Genomic DNA, 22,512 nt, shown 5'->3' with positions numbered 1-22,512 from the left:
TAAGTCTAATCTCTGACTCCACATTTGCATAAGTCTAAGTTGCATGAGTCTAAGCCTTGACTCCATATTTGCATGAGTCTAATCTCTGACTCCACATTTGCATGAGTCTAAGCTTTGACTCCATATTTGCATGAGTCTAATCTCTGACACCATATTTGCAGGAGTCTAATATCTACTTCCATACCTGCATGAGTCTAAGACCTGACTCCATATTTGCATAAGGCTAATCCTTGCCTCCCCATCTACATAAGGCTAATCCTTCCTCCCCACTTGCACGGGACTAAGCACTGTCCCTCTTTGCACCAATATTGCTCTATTTTTTCTACTACTATCTACATGTTTTTCAATTGGTCTAAGCTCTGCCCTCTACTTCGAAAGACTAAACCTTGTCTTGTTACGTCATATTATTACATATCATCGGCTGAAACATCGCCAATCCGTCCAAAGGCGTCATAGTCTAAAGGCACTATCCCCATAGCCGGAAGACACCATGTCATGGCCTGAGAATCTCTCAAATTTGCATATCATTATTCAAAGGTGTCATGCTTCGGAGGCACCATTCTCATGGCCCGAGTAAATAATTTCATGGCTTGCGAATCCCTCATTAAACAATTCATGGCCCAGGATGTCATCTTTAACCATCCAAAGATAACCTTTATGGTCCAAAGGAAATTTGCATCATGTTTAAATTTTAGCAAATACGTTGCATCTTTTATCTACAGGTAACTAGTAAGCAACCACTATCCTAGCAGGAGCGATCCCACTCCAGTTCCCTCTGACCATCCCGATCATAGCCGCTTTCGTGCCTCATGTCCATTCTTATAGTAATTTCATCGGCATACTCCGCAGGTGAACCCAGAACTACACATGGCCTGATTCCTATAAAACCAGGGATATGTAAGCAACTCAGAAACCGGGGCTCGGCCTTTGCCTTTTAAAATATCTCATCCGGTCAAAATTGGCCATTATTTATTTACCCGAAAACTCTTTCATCCTTCTCGGGTAAAGAGGGGTAGCTGTTGATACCCAATTTTTCCCTATATATTTTAAATATGCATTCGTGCCTTCAAAATAGCATATATATGCATATATAAGCATGCACAAGGTTTTTATTATTATTTCCACAGTTTTAAGGGTTTAAATTGATTTATTTTTTCCCCTTTTATTCATAAAATCCCCAATACTTATTTCCAAAATTATTGTTTTGATAATTTATTTATTTAATTTCTATATTTATGTCAAAATATGGCTAATGTAATTTTTATGTATTTTTACAATCACATTTAGTATTTTTAAGCTAAATTGCATATAATTGTAATATTAGCCTATTTTAAGGTACAATTATATTTTATATCCATAAAATTGGTCCCTATATTTTCAAAATAATAATTATATATTTTTAAATCATTTTGGAACCTTAAATTATTTTCTAGAAATTACCTATTATTTTTAAAAATTAAAATATGGAAAAATTGGCTATTGAAATAATAACCAGATTTGGCTTTTAATTGTAGCCCAAATCGGACCCAATCCCCAACCCAAATTCCTATTAAATAACCCAACCCAGACCCTACAAACCCCTACCCAAACCCGGAACCCACCTACCCGGTTGAGTCTTGACCGTTGATCTGGGAGATCAACGGTCCAAACAAGCCCCTTCCTTTTTTAACTCTAATCAACCCCCCCTAACCTAATCACTTTTCCAATCTGCCGCCTTCAAATGCTCTCATCTCCCTCTTCTCTCTCAACGTAACCCTAATCACTTTTCAACCGTCGACTCCTTCTCCGATCTTCTCTGGTGACTACCTCTCAACCCCAAGCCTCCAATGGTCACTCCACCACCTTGCTCATCATCTCTAAGGCCTTCAAGGATCCCGAGCCATGCAGATTAGGATCTAGGGTTTCTGTTTCTATTACTCATGGTTCTCCGGTGTGATTTTGGGCAAAATCACACCTTATTTGTCACGATCGGTGAAGTTTACAACATGTTCTTTCGTTCTATTTGGGTTTCCCTTTGAAACTCTAACTCTTGTTTGAATCCCTTAGATCTGTGTTATTTTTAATGCTTTAAGTTTGTTTCTTCTTATGATTTTCACTATTCTCAAACTTCTTCTGCAAGATCCTCAACTTTAAACCATTTTTACTTTCTTTAAAAAATTAGAGTTTTCTCGGAATTCTTTCTACACTTGTTTTAACCGATTTTCTTTATTATTTAAACCTCTTTCCTTGCTTATTTTTACCAATCTTACGTTCTTACTGCTTTTAATTCGCCTATGTCAAAAAGCCCTAATTTCTAAGATTTGGTTCTATGTGTTAGCCTGTTTACTTGATTCTTGATAATCTTCCATGGTTACCATGCTTTTAATGTGTTTTTATTGAATCCTTAGCCTACTTATGTCACTTCTGTATGACTATGCTCATTTTGTTTGTTCATCTCTATCTTCTTTCTGTCACTATGGCTGACTTTGCATGTTTGCTACGTCTGTTCGTTCTTCTCTATTTATATGTTGCAATATAGAATCATGAACCTCTCTTGATTTGATTCTGATTTCCTTAATTGATGGCTTGATTTCAAGACTTTCTTTCAAAACCCTAAAATTCTACTCGTCTGTTTAAATTGACTAATTTTATTACCTTACTTGCTATGGTACTTTATTTTTACTGAGTCATCCCTTAATTGGGTTTTTCTGAATTTAGTCCTTATTGACTACTCTATGCTTACTGAACCTTGACTAATTCCTTATTTAGTCATGCACTGATTTTTCTTCTTGCCTTATATGATACTGAATCTTCCCGTTTGATTTGATTCCCGTAACTTAAGGGCGTACTTCCTTGATTCTCTAATTGATTGATTCTGAGTTCTTCAATTATTATGCTGCTATGATTCTTACCTTATTTCACTACCTTCTTTCAACTATAAATACTCCAAGTCTTTCACAAAGACGACAGGAACACTTAGTTTTCAAAAGTACCTCTCTTACTAAAAAATCTCTGTTCTCCCCTCTCTCTTGTGCTATTTGGTGCTATTAGCCGACTACAAGCCAAGGCTAATCATCTATGCTCTCTTGTTCTTTCATTATGCTTACTTCTCTTCACTGGTATATCCTAGTTTTAATTTAAAGCCTCAACAACAACATGCTTCTCTTATTGCTTCAGTTTCTCTTATTTCTAATCTGTTTGTACTTGTGGTTCTATTGTAAAACTTGTAGTTGAGTTACATTACTAGCATGCTATTATGTCTCCCTTTCCCTTTAGATTAATGTATTCCCTTATGTGTGTTTCAAAACATGCCTTGTCAATTGTCTTTTATTTGCCAGCTTATGAATCCCAAATCCCTATTCCCCTTTGTATGTTTATGTTCTCCCTGACTGGTTTGTGATTATGCCAGTATCAACTATTTCTGAGCATGTCCAAACCAGTCTTAAGACCCTTGCTGGGGTTATGTATCTGCGGTCAAATGTCTATGTATCCCCAAACCCCTTGACCCATGTGTGACTATTGAATTTATTTGGATTCTGTGTGTGACCTTATCCTGAAGTGCCTGACTTTGTTTACCACTCCAACCTCTTTTCAAACAACCTCTGTTGCTTTACTAATGACCTTCAAAACAGACTTTTAAATCCAGTCTTTAATAAACCTCTTCCAGCTTGTGTCCTGCACTTTCACTTCACTCTTAGTTAATAAGTTATGCCCCCTCTAGTATGTGTACTGCCTTGGGATACTCTTGAGAGCCCTCTGAACTCTGGCATACTGAGGCTGGCATTTCCACACTGCACTGGTTCAATGCTTGATTGCTAGTCTAGTTGTAAGCATTGTCCGGGGTCCTTGAGACCCTTAGGGAACTTTGATGCACCTAGACTCTGATTTGTCTATGGAAATGGGGCTTGTGAGACCATTGGAGGCTTTGAGAAACTTGGGCCTGATTGCAGGCTCCCTATAGAATAGCTTCTTGATTTCTATTTCTACTTATGTAATTCATTTATTGGCCTGTAATAATTTATAAATAGATATTTGGGGTATTTAGTAAAAGGGTGGGTAGATGTATACTTTGTGGGGTAATATGGGTAGAAATCCTGCTCTTAGGATCTTACTTTCCAAATCCGCCTGTCTTACTTAGTAGAAAACATGCTCATTGGTTTGCTCTTGTGAATCTGATTGATTTTGCCTAAAAGAAATCATGCCTATAGGATCTCATTTCCTATTTCTTTTGCATCAGATAGAAACCATGTTCATAAGATTCTGCATTTGTCATGTTAGAAACCATGTTTCTAGGTTCCAAACCATTATGTCTTAAATCAGTAGATGACATGCCTGTAAAACTTAATTCCGATTTAGTTCTAACAAGTCTTTCCATATGTTACTGCAAATTGACTAAAACTAGTAATACGCCTTGATACCATGCCTATAGGGATTTCTATTCGCAATTATGTCTGATAATCTAATTAGCCTAATAAATAAATTTCATTTCGCCTAGTTTACTTCTTAAAACTGGTTTTATTAAGTGTCAATATTTCTTGAAACTAGTTCTTTCAAAATTGCATCAATCACATTAGATATCATGCCTATAGGTATTAATTTCGAAAAACCTATTTGTTTCTGCATAAATACTAGTATTCTGCATATAAGCAAGCCTTAGAGCGTTTTCAAAAACTGTATTTCTCTAAAACTGTCTCTGTCGTTTAACGTTTCTGATTCTAAAAGCTTTTAAAAAAGGAATCCCTAGGCAACTACAAGTTTATAACTTCTGGGTATAAAAGGTTTGGTCTGTTTCTGCATAATCACTTAGAGATCCTGCTTTAGGACTTTGATTAATAAGGACTTTAACTGTGCTTGAGACGTGCTGCTTGTATGTTTATTTGAGGAGGAAACTGTGAGCCTCTTAATTGCTCCCATTATGTGAAAGTCCTAAATGTTTTGACTGTCGCCTTAGAGTTTTTCGCCTTTCTAAACCTTAAGGATATGTCTAGAACTACCTATAGGTAGAGGTCCTAACTCCCTCCGTGACCATTAAGAAGGGACGGGTAACAGCACGCAATAGGAATCAGTGACCAAACACTCACCTTGCATGACCAATAAGGGGATGGGAAGGGTAGACATGAGATATGATAACTACGCGTTAATGTCACGTGTATCCCCTCATTGAGGAGTGTTTACCAGATATTGCGTGGGGTGATCCTATAGCACAAACAACCTAGGACCCCTCTCTACCAAATTCTCTCTTTATTTAAAACTTTTCATCTTTTACAACTTGTTCAAACCTTTATCTTACTACTTATATCTAACGTGTTTTACTTGCAACTCGTTTGATTCAACAGTTTATATGGACTAATTTGTAAATATAAGTTCTGTCGGGACCCACAGTTGTGGACTAAGAGGGGTGCCTAACACCTTCCCCTCGAGGTTACTTCGAGCCCTTATCCTAATCTCTGGTAATGCAAACCAACTCAAGAGTTAATCACTCTAGGTGCCCAAACGCACCATAATCCATTAGGTGGCGACTCTTCAGATACCTAATTTCCAAAAAAAATGAGTCATTACACCCCGTGAATGTCGAAACCCAGATATTTCTCCTCGGAGGAAAAAAGGGAGCGCGACAATCGTATGGCCATGCAAAAATATCCTCATATTCTTTCAGGAAACAAGTGTATTCTTCCTTTTCTATTGGTGATAGGTGAATTCTTATCCGAGTCTCTTTAACGGTTTCGAAATCTCCCAAATTGATTGCCTTGGTTTTGTCCAGATTGGACTTAGGTTTGTTCTCAAAATTCTCCACTTCCCTGACAACTTCATCAGGTATTTTGTCCTCTTTTTCTGAGTCATTTATCCTTATGTTACGTTGTCTCATTACGTGTCACAGTCATAGGTTCATCAGGAAAAGTAATTACAATGTTGTAGAAGAAAAACATAAAAGATAATAATGAATACTAAATAACAATGCATTAATTAAATTTTAAAAATATCCAAAACAAGTACGACTCAATGACTCGAGCAATTATTTCAAAACAAAATGCGTCTTTAAAACAAAATACTAAAAATATCTTAAATGCCTAGCATGGCTATTAAAACAAGTCAGACTAATTGCTAAGCTACTCAGGAACTCGACGGGCCCGGGATGGTGTGGTAGTCCAATTCTTCAGAACAACTCCCTTTTCCATGGTCTGAATGGTGAGGCCTTCTTTCTCCACCTCCTCAACTATGATATTGCAATCCATATTCTCGTTTTCTAGAAACAAGTTCCTCAACCCAGCCAAAGCTTTCTCCGCTGTGGATCCCTATATTGTATTGGCCTGGTGAAAAGTCTAACTCAGATGTGGCACTAGTTGCTCGAGAGGGTAATAAGGACCACGCCATGGTGGAGACCAATCATTATATTCTTGCCACGTGTACAGATATCCCAACCCAAAAGTTATGCCATGATGTTTCAACTGTATCGGTTTGGTAATGCTCTGGAGTTTCTTCCCAAGCCCTTTACCGGGTTTATACCCAGACCATGCCAGTATGCTTTCTATTTTGTTACTCTACCACTTGTCCTTCTCAATTGCGTTGACATGCTCAATGCGGTGATAAGTTTCTCCGCCTAGCCTTCTTCTATTCTCGATAACCGAGATAGTTTGACTAGTGTAAATGGGGTTACTTCTATCTCCATGAATGATTATCTCCTGATGATTCCATTCAAACTTCACAGCCTGATGGTAGCATAGAAGCCACAACCCCAGTGGCATGTATCCAAGGTCATCCCAATAGAAGATTGTATGTAGCAGATTGTCTAGTACTTGGAACACAACATCGAACCAGGTCGGGCCCATCTGCAGACAAAGGTTAATCTCCCTAATCATGGCCCTTTAAGACATATAAAATTCCTTTACGTTCATGCTCCCTGCTCGTATCTCATGGAAATCTTTGCCCAACCTTTTCAGAGTAGTTAATGGACAAATGTTGAGGCTTGAACCCCCATCTATTAAGATCTTGGCGATCAATTTGTCCTCAAACTGTACTGTGATATGCAATGCCATGTTGTGACTTAATCCTTTAGGTGGTAGTTCATCCTCGTGGATGGTGATCTTGTGACTCTCCAGTACTTGACCTACTATGTTGGCCATCTCTCCACTGGTGATATTATTGGGTACATGAGCTTTGTTCAACACCTTCATCAGAGCACTCCTATGCGCCTCAAAATTTTGCAATAGTGACAATATGGATATCTGAGTGGGAGTCTTGTTCAAATGATCAATGATAGAGTATTCTCTTACTTGTACTTTCCTCCAAAGATCGCTTGGTCCAATTTCAATGATAGGTTGTTTGGTAGCAGCTTCCTTGCTTGTTCCTCCCAAGTTTTCGGGTGTATAGATCCTTCAAGTTCTGGTCATCCCCTGTGCGGCACTAGATTCTTCCATCTTTGCTTTCCCCTTTCTCCTAGTTTCGGCAACGTAATCCCAGGGTATGTCGTTGCATTTGAAAGGAGGTGTGGGTGCTACTATCACAGGGAAGGGTGTGGATACTTCTACTTCAAATGGAGTTGATGTAGTTGCATGTGCTGTTACTTCAATTTCAAACGGGACTAGTGCGGCTACTTCAACTTCGACTGGCGACTGTATCTGTACCACAATTGGAGTGAGTGTGACTGTAGGTTTAGGGTCATTGCCTTCTCAAATAAGGCCAATCAACCCCTCAGGATCCCATTCTTCTTCAGTTTCTATCACATTTACCCCTTCACCCCTATGATCTGGGAGGGGATTGTTGCGGACATTCTACGCGACTATCTTTGCTTGTATGACTTTGGTATCAATCAGGGTTTTAATCTTATCTTTTAGAGTGCGACATTCATCGATAGTATGCCCTTTCATGCTAGAATGGTATGCACAGGTTTTGTTTGGGTTGACCCACTAGGAGGAGTTTTCCATTGCAACAGCAGGAATGAAGGTGACATATCCAGCAGACTTCAATCTTTCATATATTTGGTCAATGGGTTCAGCAAGAGGGGTATATTGTCTGGGCGACCTGCGATCATAATTGGGTTTGGGTTTTTGATAGTTCTGACGGGTTGGAAGTGAATGATAATAGGTTGGATGGGTGTTATAAGTGTGATAGGCGGTAGTGGGTTGAGAATATCTGGGAGGTGATGATTGGTATGTAGGTGGAGGTTTTTGGTATGTGAGTGGAGATTTTGGACCATAGGCCACCATTACTACCCCCACTTCTTTCTTCTTTGATATACCCCCTGATTGCAATACTTTGTTCGTGGCATGCAATGCCTCGAAATTGGTCACCATCCCACTCTTAATCCTTTCTTCAATCCTTTCTCCGAGTTTGATGATGTCGGAGAACTTGTGATTTTCGATGACCATTAACCTTTCATAATATTGGGGATCCTGGGCCCTGATGAAGAATTTATTCATCTGCTCTTCCTCTAATGCTGGCCTGACTCTTGCAGCTTCTGACCTCCATCGAGTAGCATACTCGCGGAAAGTTTCTGTTGCTTTCTTCTTTAGATTCTGTATATAGAAGACATCTGGTGCATTCTCTGAGTTAAACCTGAATCGATCCATAAAGTCTGACGCCATGCTTACCCAATTAACCCGCTTCTTGGGATTCTGACTGATATACCAAGATAGGGCATCTCCAATGAGACTCCTCATGAACAGCTTCATGCGAATCCTTTCATCCTTTCCAACACCCACAAACTTATCATAGTATGTTTTTAAATGTACTTTCGAGTCACCCGTTCCATCAAACATTTCTAACTTAGGAGGTTTGTAACCCTCTGGCAGTTCCACATCCGGCTGAATGCACAAATCCTCATAATTCAGACCTTCAATTCCTTTGCCTCCTTCAACACCCTATACTCGGCTCATGAGCTTCTTGAGCTCTTTGGCCATATTCTTAATGAGCAGGTCCTTCTTGGCAAATTCTGGAGCGTATGATGTTGGTTGAGTAAAGTGAGGTAAGGTTTCCACGTATATGGGATTGTTTTGGTGGGTGCCAGGGGTTGGAGTGTAGTGGTGATCGTTAGTTGAGTTCTGCGGATCAGGGATAGGTTGCGGGATATTCTGAGGAGTATGGTAAGTGGTTTGTGGGTATTGAGCAGGAAGATATTGGTGCTGAGGGGGAGTAGGTATCGGTGGAGGATTAGGATTTTTGGGAGGAGTTGCGTATTGATGGGGTGCGGAAGGATTTTGTGGACGTTGGCTTGGTGTATTTTGAGGAGGTGCTGGGTTTTGAGCATTTTGTTGGTTAACGTCTGGGATGTTTAGGGTGAGGGGGAAGTTTGCCAAGTTACGGACCTGCTCAAGTTCTCCTTGCAACTCCAATATTTTATGTTCCAATGGTAGGACCAAATCATTCCGGGCTTGTAGACATGTAATTTTTGACTCACGCATTAGAATCACCTCTAATAGTCCTAGTATTTTTAGGACATTTATTTGAGTTTATTTCTATAGGATTTTACTTTATTACTAATTTTAATTATATTTTTAAGGCACAAAAATTGAAAAAAAATACAAAAATAGTTTCGTGTTTTATCTTATTCTATTTAGTTTAGGTTATTAATATTTTATAGCAATATATCTTGTTTTTACCATGATTCTCACTTTTATTTTGAATATAATAATTTATATAAAAGTGATATATATATATATATAGTTTCATAGTATGATATAGTTTACTTTAATTAGTTAGAGTTAATTTTAAATCATTTTATAAAGAAAAGGTTTAAGTTTTTTAAATTGATGGATTTAAAGGGTTATAATCCCAAATTTTTTGCCCAATTTCGGGCAAGAAGAAGCCCAAATTAGGGCAACTCAATCCCATAATCCCTTCAACCTAGCTGACCCATTACCTTGACCCAACCCAGCAGCCCAAGTCCGCTCCAAATACCAACCAACCCGCCCAAATTTCGTTTAATCTCAGCCGTTCAATCACCTAGATCTAACGACCACAATTCCTCCCCAACATAATATAAAAAACCAAATATTTATCTAACCCTAAACCTAAACACCCCTAACCAAACACCCCCCCCCCCCCCCAACTCCCACGCCTTCTGCCCGTCCAAGACTCGCCGGAAAACTCACTGATTCCGGCGAGTTAACTCATGGTCCCCCTATCCCTTCTCTCTTTCTTCCACGTGGCCTGACAAATAACCGATTTTGGTTCGAATCCGTGTTTTATATTGCTCTCTCACACGTGAATCTCTTTCAACGGTAGATGATGGACGAATGGTAGGATATGATTAATGAAAATTAATCATACTCCTCCATTTGCCCAGATTTTTACCAAAACGAAGGAGATTTTCAGAATTTTGGTGGGATTTTCGGAATTTTTGAAGGGTTTTTGCGATTTCTTGCCAAGGAAGGAGAGAAGCTTCGAGAGAGGGCTATATAATTGGATTTGGACAGAGATTGGAAGGGGAGAAAAATTTCAAAGACGGGAAAGCTAGGGCTTAGTTTTGATTTTCCAACTTTTCTTCTGATCTTTCATTTACATAAAAAAGAGAAAAAAAAAGAGGGCTGATTTTTCTACCTCTCGAATTTGAAAATGCACGGGAGTTTCTGATTTTTGAATTTTTTTTCCCATGGAGTTGGATTGAATTCTAGGTGAAGTTGGATTGAATATTGTTGGTTTCGATTACTTTGTGTTACTGTTTGAGGTCCGTTCGTGGTTGTTTGTCCAAGTTATATTATTGTCTTTTGGATTAAAGTTTGACGCCAGAACTCTGTTTGTAATTGCCCTCTTAAATCAATTAGTTAAAAGGTTTCCATTCAGGTGCGTTTCTCTCCCTTAATAATCTTATTTCTTGATATCATTAAGTATGATAAGAGCCGTGAGGAATTCATTTCTATAGTGATAGATATTTGATCATATTTTAGTAGAGGTTGTGTTTAAAATTAGTTTCTAGTTGTGATTTGTGCTCGAGAGCGCTATTTGTTAATCTGTTCTTGTCATTTGATGTGTTGCACTTGACTTGGTTTCAATGTTTTGAGACGCTGTCCCTGAATCTCTATGCTTAGCTTTATATGTGATTTGAGTTAGCTGGTCCTACGATTATTAAATGAATCATGAATCAGTGATACATGTCATATTGTTGGTAAAACCAGTTTTGTTTTTGATTAATTCCTTAGATAAAGAAGAGATATTAGTGTTCAAATGATACATGTTTCAACGTAAATCCTTCTTTGCGTGGATGTCTCACAATTTTAAAAAATCTATTTTGTTGGTTGTAGTTGGACTCGATGTTGTGATTTTTTTGCTCATCTTGAATCCATTCGAATTTTGTTGCTGTGGGTTAAGTTTTTTTTTTTTTTTTTTTTTAAAAATGCTTTAGGAAATGGAAATAGAAACAAGGATATTAGCGTTTTAACTTAATGGTCACCTGAATTATTTTGATGGATTTTCTTGGTTTTCATATGAATCGTAGTTGAATTATTAGGCTTATTGTGATTGTGTTGATTTCATGCCCAACTTTCATGTGCTCACCTACATCTTTGAAAATAATTTATCATTCTGTGCATTGGAATTTTCTTTGGATAGTCTTGGGAGTATTTGACTTGGTTTAATGGATTTTATAAGTCCTCGTCAAAGATAGTGCATCGTAGAATTGCTTAAGTACTAAACAACTTTATTATATATATATATATATATTGATAAGGTAAATATTTAACTTTTATTATATTTTATTCACTGCCTTTTTCTTCATCTATTATTTAGTATGTGATATTATCATTATTACTATGGCTATTGTTATTATGTTGTCTCGTTCTTTTCTCTGCTTACGTGATTGGACTTTGGATGCCGTATGTGTGTTCGGAAACTCTAGTTGTCTAGTGTGATTTGCTTGATAGTAGATCGTGGAGGGGTGTTAGGAAAGGTCGAAGCCCATTAGCAATTGACTTGTCTCCATGCTTTAGGTATCGGGCTTGGCCTAATAAAAATAAAAAGTTAAAAACGAATCATGAGCATGAATTGAATTGTTCTTTTACTTAGTTCTTTTATTTAGTTCTTTTCTTTATTGATGATATTATTCGCTAGGAGCATGTTTAGGCCGTCATCACTTGGGTAGGCAAGCCTTAGGATTTTGTTCGTTTCGAGACGAGGGGTCGTTCCCTTAGTTAAATTTTTCCGGGGAATACCCCGAAGGACTTGTATATATTTTATTCCGGGGAATGCCCCGTAGTACTTGTACTTGGAGGCCGAAAGTAAAGCTTGTAGTCTTTTATTTTTATTTTTCTTTTATTAGGTGAGGACGACCTTGAGCCTCGTGTGTGTTTATTTTTCTGTGTTTGTTTTACCTCAATTCGAATTTTCTAAAACCCGATTAGATCAAGTATGCAACTGTACTAGTTACGGGACTCGGGGAATGCCTAATGTCACACCTCCTTTTTGCGCGCGTAAAATGTGCGGGTGGAGTTTTTCCAATTTAAGTGACAATATTCGAAATGGGATTATTTATTTAATTCAGAGTCGCCACTTGGGAAAGGTTTGGTTTTTGGTGTCCCAAGTCACCGGTTTATCTTGAATCCCAAATCGAGGAAAATATTCGACTTTTCCAAATGAAGTCTGCGAACCAAAAATTCTAAGTAAGGAATTCCGTTGACCCGAGGGAAGGTATTAGGCACCCTCGAATCCCGTGGTTCTAGCACGGTCGCTTAAATTGCTATAATGGCTAAATATCTGATTTAAATACATGTTGTGGCTTATGTGCTTTTATTAAGATTTAAAACCGCTTTTATTATTATCATTTATTTTTTTATAGAATTACAACGTCGTGAAAATGCATCTCGAACCACGTCACAATCAATGCACCCGTAGTTGTTAACACATTTTTGACTCCGTTGAGATTTGGATTTGGGTCACATCAATGTGCACCCGAATTTAAGAACATAATTTACTTAAACCGTGCCTGAAAAGTCTAGCGCGTTGTTATTTTTTGAGAAGGCCATGAGATTCACTAAATGGCCTAGCCCGAATTCTAAATATTATGATTAGTTGTTGAGGGCCCCGCAATTCGTATTTTTTTTATTTGGCGAGGCTCGTCTCATTATTTTTAGAAAAGGATATCCTAAAATGGCTACATTTCTAATGCATTTGTCTTTAAAACTAGAAGAAAAGGCACATGCTAATTTAACTGTATGCTTTTGTCTAATCCGGATTCTTATCAATTTCTGACTAATCATTTACAAAGTGGAGGGATGTCATAACTTGTGAAACATACTTTAATCGGACAAAGAAATTACATTCGAGATTGACCCAATATTTATACTTGTGTCCCAACGTTTCTTGAATTGAATTTAACTAGACTTATTGGGGCTGAATTAAGGGAATTAACTACTAGGCGTTGTTACTAATGGGATTTGAATATGATCTTATGTGCTGCCTAACGAGATCCAGCAAAAAGACTAAAATAAAACAAGTCAGCATAGTATAAGTTTGGAGTATCCATACCCCGCATTAACAAATAGCTACAAACTAAAACATGAAGGACCAAGCTCAGACGAGTATTGGGTAACATACATTTTTTCGTACTATTGAATTGGGAACTAACAACTGCACAGACCCCTTAATATACTATGAATATTACAACAAATAACTTTGAACTTCTTCAATCTTTTTCATTTCATGCTTTCAAACTGTTTCAGTTACATCAATATGGGACTTGAAATGTGTACCTGGAAATACTGAAAATGCAAAGGAGAAGTGAAGCAAAAGGTCAGCAGCAACAGGAATCAGAGTAACAGCAGCAGCAACAAACGAAACAATTGGGGGAGAATCTAGATCCCAGCTAGACCAAGTCTCAGAATAGACCAACAAACAACCAACAGACTCAGTTGGATTTAGAAAGGATCAGTGTTGGACAGCAGATCAAGACCAATAAAAACAGCAAATAAGAATGCAATTTCTAGTTTTGTCTGTCTGTGTTATCAAACAAGAGTTCTTTTCCAGCTTTTCTGTTTATGTGTGTATATCTATCTCAATGTGTTTTCCCCTTTCCAGACTGATGGGGGTCTATGTCTATTCCTAATCCCCCTTTCACTCTGTTTCACTTTTAATATCAGGTGGTATTCTTTCTTCTTTACTCTCTTCTGTCTATGTGTGTATTCTCTAACCTCTAATCCTTCCTCACCGTGTATCCCCTTTTCCCTCTCTTAGGTCCCCTCCTTTTATAAGCCTTCCCATTACCCCTTTTAACAGCCTGTTTAGAGTATATCAAACACCCCTCCCATGTGCCTTTTTCTTTTCAGTTCCACTTTAGCTAATTAAGTATAAAACCCCATCATTCCCCTGGCAGCCTTAAACTTTCCCATTTTATTAACCAAAAGCAAATATGGGCAGTAGAATATATCTGACAGCATATGCTATCAAACCATTTTTTAAAATCAAAAGCCTTTTTATGCAGGAAAACAGGCTGTGCACAATGCACATGTTGTGCACAAGTGCACATGCTATCAGCTCAGATTTCAATTACAGATCAAGCCTTAGGTTTCTGAAATCATATTAACGACTATAAGTAACAGGACTTGGTTCTTAATTGATTCAGGCAAATGTTCAACAGAAGCAAATCGATTTGTTATTGTTCGGACAGTTGAAACTAATTGACGACACATGTCGACTCAACTATATTAGCATTAACATACACAATCGTAGCCAAAAATCAGACATTTAAACAGTATCGATACATGGTTCGAATTATACTGACTAAGCAGAAATACACTCGAGGAGTCAACTAGTCAGTCCAGACTTGAAAATCAGCTACTTGCACAACATCTATATACACATTATCAGAACAAATGGAAAGACTCATTCAAACAAACAGAAGTTCAGGCAAAGTTGACAAACAAAGTTGGTAAAATTAAAACAAATATGAACAGACTTTTAAAACAAATCAACGGACTAAAAAAAATAAGAAAAGAAGAAGATGACTCACCTTAAAACTTGAAAAGTTAACAGTTTGAACTCGGATTTGGACAAACTTTTCTTAAGACTGAATGGACTTTAATCGAAGTGTTTCTCAGATGAGAAACACTTTGATTGAAGTCCATTAGACCTTAATCTCTTCGGTTGAACCGGTATGAACCAGTGACGAAGGACACAAAACCTTCAAACTTAGATCTGGGATTCAGGCTTCCCTGATCAGATTCGGACCAAACCAAGTATGGTTTGGTCACGAGGGGGGTCTGGGGAGTATCTGGTGTGAAGCTGGGGTTGAACCGTGTAGATCGAGTTTCGACTCGAATCTTCAAATGAAGATTCGAGAAGGTGGGGAGGGATTCGAACTACAGGGTTAATGGATTCATGTTCAGGATGGCAAGGGGGTTCTAGGGTGTTAAAGGGAAAGTCACCGGCGTCCATGCCGCCGGTTTTCATGGTGGAGGATACAGGGGCGGCTCTAGGGTTTGATGGAGATGAGGTTGAAGACGAGAGCTGGGGTATCTGATGGGGGGCAGGGTAAGGTTATAGGCTTATATATGGAATAGGCGGCTGATCTCAGCCATTGGATTAACTGGAATCAATGGTTTAGATCTAAAGGCCTCAGGGGAACGATGTCGTTTCAACTAAAGGGGGTTTGGGTTGGTCCGGGTGGAAACGGGTCGGGTTCTGTTCGTGGGTATAGGAAATGTGATCTTGGCCGTTGATCAATCTGAGATCAACGGCCCAGATCAAACTGTATCCATACGACGTCGTTTGGACTCTCTCTGGGCATCATCTGGACTGGACCGGGCAGGCCTAGGTTTTGGGCTGAGTTTGTTGGGCCAATTTAACAAATTGGCCCAAGTCCGGAAGGGGTCTTTTCTTTTCTTTCTTTTATTATTTTTTTTATTATTATTTTCATCTCTTTTCCTTATTTATTTTAAAAACAAAACTAAGCAAAAAATCAAAACAAAAAAAAAAAAATAAATACACACTCACTACAATTATTTGCACACACACTAAAAATATTTCAAAACAGGTAAAATCAAACAACATAACATCACGGACGAAGATGCTTGTTTATGCTTTTTCTATTTAAACCATGTTACGGTTCAGATTATGCATGACACGTACACATTTTTTGAATTTTGTTTTAATAAAGTAAATAAATAAAAACGGGCCAAAGTCACAAATAAATCAGCAAAGTGCCGCACGGAAATCCAAAATTGTACAGCAGGACCAATTTTATTCTTTTGGAGCGACTGTCGCGCAAAACAAAAATCACGTGCTCACAGCTGCCCCTCTTTGTTCGGAAACACGAAGTGTTTTCGTGCAAAGATAAAGTGAGCGTGTATGAGCGATTTTTGCCTATAGACCACTCCGTATGAAGCATGTTTTTTTTGAAAGATCTGACCGAATCTTGCTTCAAAGATTTCCTACATATCCTGGGCTAAACAGGAATCAGGTCAATGTAGTTCGAGAAGTTTTGGTAGTTGGGACTACCATGGGATTGCAATGCTTGCTGCTACTGCTGCTGCTGTTGTCACTGCTACGTTACTGACCGCCTTATTACAACCAAACGAAAATTAGAAACTGAACTAACTACTTATGTGTATGTCAACTGCTAGTTACAAGATTCCTATCTATGATTCTTTTACGACTTGATCTTGGGTCTTAGCTGATTCTGCTTGTAGACTCCGATCTGAATCTTGATGCTTGCGAGTTGCGGCGACTTGTTTAACCTCTGGGATACTGAGTGAGACGCAATTGGCAGGGTTTAGGACCTTAGTCAAATGTTGGAGTCGATCTGCTCTCCATTCACTCTGATATCTCGGGATGTCTTCTTTTTGTCTTTTTTTTTTCTTCTTTGATTCTGAGTCGAGACTCATCTCGTGGGTCATTTCGATCCGTGTGGCTCGAGGTTAGACCTGCGGGAAAAACAAACAAACGAACGAAATTTTCTGCCCTAGTTTCACTAGGAAAATTTCGTTAATTATTTACCAGGAAGTTCATAAAATTGATGAAAGAGGATATTCATGCTTAGTTCAGGGTTGGAGCCTTAATACCGACTAGCTGGGGAAAGGTTCAGTTTAGGGTTTAAAACCCTAATGCCGATTGCATGAAAAAAGCTCAGTTTAGAGTTTAAAACTCTAATGCTGGCTGAAAGGAAAAAGTTCAGTTTAGGGCTTAAAACCCTAATGCTGATTGCATGAAAAAGCTCAGTTTAGAGTTTAAAACTCTAATGCTGGCTGAAAGGAAGAGTTCAGTTTAGGGTTTAAAACCCTAATGCTGATTGCATGGAAAAGCTCAGTTTAGAGTTTAAAACTCTAATGCTGGCTGAAAGGAAAAAGTTCAGTTTAGGGCTTAAAACCCTAATGCTGATGCATGAAAAAGCTCAGTTTAGAGTTTAAAACCCTAATGCTGACCAAAAGGAAAATTCAGTTTAGGGTTTAAAACCCTAATGCTGATTGCATGGAAAGGTTCTCGGGTTATGCCGAAAAGATTTATTGAGTTATGCTGGGAGGATTCATCGGGTTATGCCGGGAGGCTTCATCGGGTTATGCCGGGGAGATTCATCGGGTTATACCGGGAAGATTCATCGGGTTATGCCGGGAAGATTCATCGGGTTATGCCGGGAAGATTCATCGGGTTATGCCGGGAGGATTTATCGGGTTATGCCGGGAAGATTCATCGGGTTGTACCGGAAAGATTCATCGGGTTATGCCGGGAAGATTCATCGGGTTATGCCGGGAAGACTCATCGGGTTATGCCGGGGAGATTCATCGGGTTATGCCGGGAAGATTCATCGGGTTATGCCGGGAGGATTTATCGGGTTATGCCGGGAAGATTCATCGGGTTGTACCGGAAAGATTCATCGGGTTATGCCGGAAAGATTCATCGGGTTATGCCGGGAAGATTCATCGGGTTATGCCGGGAAGATTCATCGGGTTATACCGGGAAGATTCATCGGGTTATGCCGGAAGGATTCATCGGGTTATGCCGGGGAGATTCATCGGGTTATACCGGGAAGATTCATCGGGTTATGCCGGGAGGATTCATCGGGTTATGCCGGGAAGGTTCATCGGGTTATGCCGGGAAGATTCATCGGGTTATGCCGGGAAGATTCATCGGGTTATGCCGGGAAGATTCATCGGGTTATGCCGGGAAAATTCATCGGGTTATGCCGGGAAGATTCATCGGGTTACGCCGGGAAGATTCATCGGGTTATGCCGGGGAGATTCATCGGGTTATACCGGGAAGATTCATCGGGTTATGCCGGGGAGATTCATCGGGTTATACCGGGAAGATTCATCGGGTTATGCCCGGAGGATTCATCGGGTTTTGCCGGGAAGATTCATCGGGTTATGCCGGGAAGATTCATCGGGTTATGCCGGGAAGATTTATCGGGTTATGCCGGGAAGATTCATCGGGTTATGCCGGGAAGATTCATCGGGTTATGCCGAAGAGATTTGGGTAGATAAAGCCCCTTAGGTTATGCCAGGGAGATCCATGGTTTTCAATCAAAATGCATGAAAATATCATGGGAAACTTACCTTTGACCGTTTTCTGCTGCAAGGTTGTTTCAATGCTTACGCGCTTATCTCTTTTGGGCTACACCTGCTTCTTGCACAGCTGCTTTGTGTCGCACCTGTCTCAATTTTCCTAAACAAAGAAAGATTATTAGTTTGACAACGGCGGTTGGTTTGGGGGCCTTGATTGTTCTAATTGCTCTGTCTTGGCCCATTTCTTGTTGAGAAACTCTGCTATTGATTGGATTTCACATGCGAAAAACTTTGGACTACTCAGACTTGCGTTTCCAGATTTTGTGATGATTTGTCTTATAAGGCTTTGGCTTTTCTGTCCCTTTCTGCTTGGGGATTTTGGTGGGGATTTTAATCAGGGAGACTCTGTGGGGATTTTTTTTTTTTTTTTTTTTTGTAGCAAACTTGCTGGGGATGTGCTGGGGTGGACTTCTTTGGGGAATTGTACAAGGGATAGCCTGTGGGGATTTGTCGATTTTGGAAGCAAATCAACTATCATGGCCAGTCGGGATGGGACTGACGCGCCACCGAGGTTGTACATTTTATTCGACTCTCGCCAAACGGAACCCTGTAAAATCGGTCCTGCCACCTTTCTTTGCGATTACTACGGAATTAAGAGTTAGATCAAAAAGAACTCAAAGAAAACTATGTAAAGGAGAACATATGAGTTTAAAGAGAAACGCCCCTTTCGGGGAGAAAAGAGGGACTTATCTGGAGTGTATGCCAGTTTCAAACTGACATGACATGCCTTTTGGACTGGATGCCTGACCTCCGAGAACTTGCATTTCCTCATGAATCAAAACAGATCTATATTTTTTTTTCAAAAACCCGGGAACCTTGCCAGAACTTTCTGAGGTGGAATCATCTTTTTGGCCGACAACGCCCTTTGCGGGTTTTCGCTAGTCGACCTCTCTCATTTCTCTTCTTACTGTCGCCTGCTAGTACTCCTTGCGAGTTTTTACTAAACAAGCTCTCTCATTTCAATTTCTCTTCTCTCGTCGCCTCACGGTGCCCAAAGGTTTTCAACGACAAGACTCTCTCATCTTTATTCTCCTTATTTTGTTGTATCGGACCCAAATAATTCCATCTTCCTATTTTGAAATGCTTTGCTGATTGATCAGAAGGACTTAAAAAGGTTTGGGGTGAAAAGAATTTGGATTGAACTACAACTTTGGTACTTTTGGGTGGGATTATTGCGGAATCGTTATAACTTCTGCCCCAGTTTTATTTTCGGGGGGAATTCCTGGATTTTATTGTTGGTGTGACTGAACCCCAAGGAGAGGTTGCCTACGTATCCTTTCGGAATCAAGTCAAACGTAGTTCAGGCCTCAATCAATGTTTTGTTTTGTTTTCTTTTTTTTTTCTTTTTTTTTTTTGATTTTTGTTTTGTTTTTTCTTTTTTTTTTTTCTTTTTCATTTCAATTTTTTTTTTATTTTTTTTATTTTTTTATTTTCAATAGTAATTTCAGGTTCCAAAGAGGGTAATCAAAGAAGAGTAACCAGCTCAAATGGGTTTGCAAAGGGTAGATAGTGTTTGGGTAGCGAGAATGAAAGCCTTTGTCATCTCAAACTGTGCAAAGATATCGCCAGAGTGATTTAGACATATCACTGCACCTGCTTTCCAAGCAAGGCTGACGTTGTTTCTTTCGACGTCGCCCAGATACAAATGCTCTATTTGGTAACGTTTATCAATGACGTATGGACCCTTCTTTCTTGATACAATTGCTCGTGACAAACCTGCAGTTATTAAGGTTATCATTCTGTACGGGTCTAAACCCTTTTACTGCTCTCAAACTCCGCTTTAGTGACGGACATTTTCCAAACCATGAACCAATTTTCTTTAGTTGTTCCTGCTTTTCAAATTCTTCATATCTCAAATTTTGACTCATTATTTGAAGTCTGATCGGAGTTCTCGTGATCCGGGCATGAAGTCCGTAAACATGTCATGTTATTTAAAGCTGCATTTATCCAAATTGAAAAGAACACAAAAAAAAACATAGAAGAAGAAAGTGAGTAATCAAGCAATGATTTCATTTCTTGGCATTTTGGGGAAGATAAGGAAAAAGGTCGACATTCAGGAAATTAAAAACATGAAACTGAAGAAAAACATCTGAGTCACCCTCGGGGGTTACTCGTGGTGCAGAGAAAGTGGCAAGACAGGTTCAATAGGACTTCCGTTTGATCAAGAATGGCGTAGCCTTCTAGTTTTGAAACTAGGTGCTTGGCCCCACGTACGATACTTCAACGGTGCTAGTGCCCTCTCCTGGCTGGACCATGTGTATTTCGCATAGCTTTTCCCTTGTTGCTTCACATATTTCCTCGCTCTCGTCGAGCGGGGACACCTCATCATCTCCCTCTTTGTTGTATTTCGGTTCCCGTGGTATGCGTCCGACAAACACTGGCTCGTTCGGCCGAGGTTTTTTGATCGTCCCCATACCATGGAGGCCTGCTTGAATACATCACTTATTCCTTTTTCTTGCTCCGGAGTTACCCTGGGTCCTTTTCCTGTATCAGCAACAGCAATTATGGCTTTAAGTGCCGGATCAACTTCCTCGTCTTCACAAATCATCCCAACTATCGGCCCATTGTTGTGGGCGGGCAGCGGATTATTGGTCACATTTGGGATATCCTCGTCTATCAACACAATCTTCCCCTGGTCTAACAGATTCTCTACAGCTTGTTTCAATGTCCAACAGTCATTGGTGTCGTGCCCTTCTACCCCTGAATGGTACGCACATCTGACACCCCGCCGATATGATGGTGATCCCGGGTTCTGCCCGTTCGGTGGTATGGGCTGCAACAAATTCATTTGGACAAGCTTAGGGAATAGGGTGGAATAGGGTTCGCCGATTGGTGTGTAGTTGGGTCTCCTGGGTGGTTCCCGAGGACGGAAATTATTTTGAGGAGGTCGAGGATTGTAGTGGTTTCGGTGAGGAGGCTGATTCCTAGGATGTGGGGCCTGCCCCCGATTGACTGGTTGTGTCCGCTGTATATAAGGCTGGGTGCTCATGACCATGTAGGGCTGAGGAGCGTAGGTCACATTTTGGTGGGGGAAATACTGTTGCGAGGTTCTTTCCGAAGAATAAAGCTCGGGATTATGATATTCCCCCACCTCTGCCACTGTCATGGACGTTTCCTCTTTTTTCTTCCCTCTTGCCATTCCTCCAGACCCGCTTTGGACGGCTTGGGAGGTTGCCCTTATGGCTGCCTGACTCAAAATTCTTCCCGTTTTCAGACCGTTCTCCACCATCTCTCCAATCTTAATCGCTTCTGCGAAAGGCTTTCCCATTGCTGACATCATGTTTTGGAAATAGTCGGACTCTTGAGCCTGGAGAAAAGTAGTGACCATCTCTATCTCGTCCATGGAAGGTTTTACCCTTGACGCTTGCTCACGCCATTTGATGGCGTATTCTCTAAAACTTTTCGAGGGTTTCTTCTTTAAATTTGACAAAGCATTTCTGTCTGGCGCGATGTCGATATTATATTGAAACTGCCCTACGAAGTCTCTGGCAAGATCATCCCATATATGCCAGCGAGATATGTCCTGGTCCATATACCATTCTGAAGCGACTCCCACCAAACTTTCTCCAAAATATGCCATCAGCAGTTCTTCTTTTCCGCCAGCTCCCCGTAATTGATTGCAGTATTTTTTAAGATGTGCAATGGGGTCACCATGCCCATCGTATTTCTCGAACTTTGGGGTCTTGAAACCTGCTGGCAAGTGCACGTGAGGGAACATGCATAGGTCGGCGTAAGAGACGCTCTTCTGTCCGCTCAATCCTTGCATATTTTTCAAACTTTGTTCAAGGCTTCTCATTCTTTTGGCAATCTCATTTTGTTCTGCAATCCTGGGGCTCTGATCCTGCCTGGACGCAAGCTCGCACTGAGTCGCCAGAGGATTAGTGCTGGTAGCGAATCTAGTTGGTTCCATTGAGAACGATGGTGCTTGGAATGTAAAAGAGGATGAGTCAAAGCTTGGCTTGTACGTGGCAGGCTGTGCCGTAATTGGGCAAGGCGATGCAGTAAAGATGTTCATGCTTGCATCGGTGGCTGACATTCGGGGATGAGAGTC

Source organism: Nicotiana tabacum, chromosome 3 (genome assembly GCF_000715075.1).
Source record: "Nicotiana tabacum cultivar K326 chromosome 3, ASM71507v2, whole genome shotgun sequence".
Taxonomy (NCBI): domain Eukaryota; kingdom Viridiplantae; phylum Streptophyta; class Magnoliopsida; order Solanales; family Solanaceae; genus Nicotiana; species Nicotiana tabacum.
Note: the sequence above shows the minus strand (reverse complement) of the source record.